Consider the following 3,658-nt stretch of genomic DNA (forward strand, 5'->3'; position numbering starts at 1 on the left):
GGTGAGTAAATTCCTCAACCTCCTAGCTTCAGTTTCATTTGTAAAATGGAGGTGGATTTGAGTTTGAAGTATTTGCAGTACTTGCATGACCTATCTTACAATGTTATTGGGAAACTCAAAAGAGGAGGGCTCTAGAAAATATGTTGTCACCTGAAGCCCTGGCTAAATGAGCATCAGCTCTTCTTATTCAACCAAATGTGAAATCAACAGTTGCCCCATTCTAATAATACACTTGGACTGCAGTGGAGGAAGGCTGCTTTGGAGTTGCCTTGGAAGCCTCACCCAGACCTGTTCCCCAAGGGGAGCTTCTGGTTGCTAATTGCAGGGTGTCTTAGCAGTTCCCATGCACTGTCATTAAGGCAGAGGCTAGGGTGGCCACAGGCACCAGAACCTCAGACAGGTGCCACCCACTCTTTCCAGCAATTTCTCAAACTGATTGTTCAGCTGTTTTGAAACTCAGCTGTCACAAGGCAGCTTTGCTGGATGGTTGCTGATGCTCTGAGATTTGTCCAATTGATATTTGTTGAAGTTCCTTTCTGTTCTGACCCTCTCCCCTGATACATCAACCTTAGAAATCTTCCCCATGAAAGACAGCTTTGATGGCCTTATGCAGCATTCGAGAGGCAACATGGTTTTAATGGAAAGTATGATGGACTTTGGGGCAGAAAAGAATTGGGTTCAAATCCCCTCTGAAGACACTCCTGTGTGATCATGGTCAAGTCACTCAACCTTTCTAAGCCTCAGCTTCCTGCTATGAGGATGCTGAAGAAATCTCAGCATCCTCCTCAACTCCTCATTTTTGTTCACCCTAATTGGCTGCCAAATCTTGTTTCCACATTCATAGCATCTTTTTCATATATGTCCTTCTCTCTCCACTGTCTACATGTATCAGCACCCTAATTCAGGCCCTCATCACCTCTCTTGAACTGTTGCAAAAGCCTTCTAACATGTCTCTGCCTCAAGCTTCTCCTCACTACAAGACATCCTCTACACACCTGTGAAAGTTTCCAAACTATAATTGTGATCAGATCATGACCCACCACCTCCACTCAATAAATCCTAGTAGTTCTCTATTAATTCCAGGATTAAATATAAAGTCATCTGTTGGGCATACAAGGCTCTTTACAATATCTCCATTTTTCTACTGCTTCATGCTCTTCCTATTTTACTCTATCCACTCTGCAGTCCAGTTTTATTGGCCTGCTCGCTTTCTCACACATGCCATTCTATCTCCCTTCTCCTTGCCCTTGAAAAGGCTGTCTTTAATGCTTGGAATGCTTTTTCGCCTCATTTCTGTCTCCTGACATCTCTCCTTCTCCTTCTCCTTCTTCATCTCTACCTCCTCCTCCTCCTCCTCTTCCATCTCTTCTTCTTCTTTCTTTTTCCTCTTCTTCCTCATCTGCTTTTCTTTTTCTTCTTCCTCCTCCTCCTTCTTTGTTTGGTTTATTTACCAACAAACTTGGTAAAGTTTATTGAATGAGAGTTTTAGATGGATACTATATACAGAGGAGATGGGGAAAGATTCATTTCTTAATTTCCTCCTGATTTTTTCTTTTCTTCATATAGATGCTTCCTTACTTTGTCTTGGACCTACAAGCTGTAGCTTGCTCAGCCAGAAGCTCCTTGAAGGAATTCTCTGACTTCATTTACAGATATGCTCCGTGAGGAACACACCTTCTTTCACCTCTAAGTGCAGGCTGTGGTGCATGGAGCAGTCCCAGTGTCTGAGGAGTAGACAGCTCAGAATCCTTATTCTCCTCCTCTAAGTCTTCTTCTCAAGTATATGAACATTGGCTGTACCATTTCTCTTACTGGTGCCCATGTGCCTGCCCTTCTGGCAAGCCACAGTTTTCTCTACCACTAGGCACAAGAGTGGACAGTCACAGGCTTGTATATGAGCAGCTCATCCATAATCATCCATAATCAGCTTCCAGATTACTGTTGGGAGGTGGCATTGATGGTTTCATGGGTCTCATTTGGTTTGGGCCATACTATCCTTTTTTTCCTTAGCATCACAGGACACTGGAGGCAAGCCTTTTCTGAAGCCTTAGCCTACTCATGGTTGTGACTAAAGCACAGAAAAGGAACAGAGAGAACCCTTAGCTTCTTTCAAGACTCAGCTCCAAGGCTACCTTCTTTAGAGAGGCCTTCTTGGTCTCTGTAGCCACTTAAAAATCCCCCTTGAGGTCACCTTTTTAAATGTATTTTGTATGTACCTATTTATTTCCATGTAATTTCTCTCCCACTTCCCCCCCCCCCAAGATGTAAACTCCTCAATAGCAGGCACTGTTTTTGATTTTTTGCTTTTCTTTGTATTCCTAACACTTAGTGTTTAATACATGCTTATTAAGTGATTGACCTTGATAATTAGATCAAATTTGATATGATGGAATTTAAGAAGCATAAATGAAAAGTCTCATACTGGGGTACAAGAAACCAACTTTATAAATAAAATAAGAGGGAAGTGTGGCTAAACAGTAGTTTGCCTGAAAAAAGTTTGAATGTCATGGAGGGTGATAGCCTCAATAGGATTCTTCAGTGTCATGTGTCAGCCAAGGAAGCTTATTTTACATTCAGAGAGGCATAGTGTTCAGTACTGAAGAGGTAATGGCCCTAATGTACTCTGTCTGCTCTAATTGAACCACATCTGGAATATCGTATATAATTCCATACTACATATTTTAAGTAGGACCAAGATAAATTAAAGAATGCTCAGTGGTAGAGCAGCTAGGTGGTGCCGTGGATAGACCACTAGTCCTGGAGTCAGGAAGACCTGAGTTCAAATCTGGTCTCAGCCCAGACACTTGACACTACCTGTGTGACCTTGGGCAAGTCACTTAACCCCAATTGCCTTGCAAAAAAAAAAAAAGTGTCCAGTGGAGGTAAGTTGAACCCGACCAGAAAAATGAAGGGCCTTGAGTTTGTGTCACATGAGGATGGCCTGAAGGTACTGCATTAGTTAGAAAAAATCTTTCAGTGTGGGGGCACTGTAGGTGTCTTTGAATATTTGAAGGACCATCTCGTGGAACAAGGCTTAGATGTGCTCTGTTTGGCCTGAGAAGAAGGAACTAGGAGCCATGGGGAGAAATTTCAAAGAGACAAATAAAGGCTTGATGTCGGGAAAAAACCAAACCAAACCAAACCAAACCAAAACAAAACAAAACAAAACAAAAAACACCAAAACTTCCTTGGTAACAGAACTATGCAACAATAAAATGGGCTGACTCTGGAGGTAATGAATTTGCCCTCATTGAATGTCTCCAAGAAGATGCTTGATGACCACTCATTGGGTATATTGCAGAAGGAATTCTCCTCAGGTACAGGATGGATTAGATGATTTTTGAGGCCCTTTCCAGCTCTGACAACCACCTATTGTCAACTTAAATGAAAATAATGATACCCTAGTACCTGTTTCCTAGCATTGTGCTAAGGATAAAATGGGATAATATGTAGGAAACGATTTGTAAATTTTCAAGTGCTGTGCAAATGTCAGCTATTTATAGTAGGGAGGAGTAGAGAATCCACTCAACTTTATGCATTTAAAAAATATTCACAGAACAGTGGTGATTACTGATATCTCTAGAGCAAGAAGCTACCACTGAGAAGCAGTGTGATGTGTAAGAATCAGGCTTCTTCTTGCTCTGGTCTTGGACCAAGA

The 3,658-nt window shown here is 41.9% G+C and overlaps 1 pseudogene; it reads right to left on the reverse strand.

Moving 5' to 3' along the window:
* Positions 1-1,574: 1,574 nt before the first annotated feature.
* On the reverse strand, positions 1,575-2,060 carry LOC110198185 (large ribosomal subunit protein eL19 pseudogene; annotated as a pseudogene).
* Positions 2,061-3,658: the final 1,598 nt, after the last annotated feature.

Source organism: Phascolarctos cinereus, unplaced genomic scaffold, assembly GCF_003287225.1.
Source record: "Phascolarctos cinereus isolate Bilbo 61053 unplaced genomic scaffold, phaCin_HiC Scaffold_2;HRSCAF=192, whole genome shotgun sequence".
Classification (NCBI taxonomy): Eukaryota; Metazoa; Chordata; class Mammalia; order Diprotodontia; family Phascolarctidae; genus Phascolarctos; species Phascolarctos cinereus.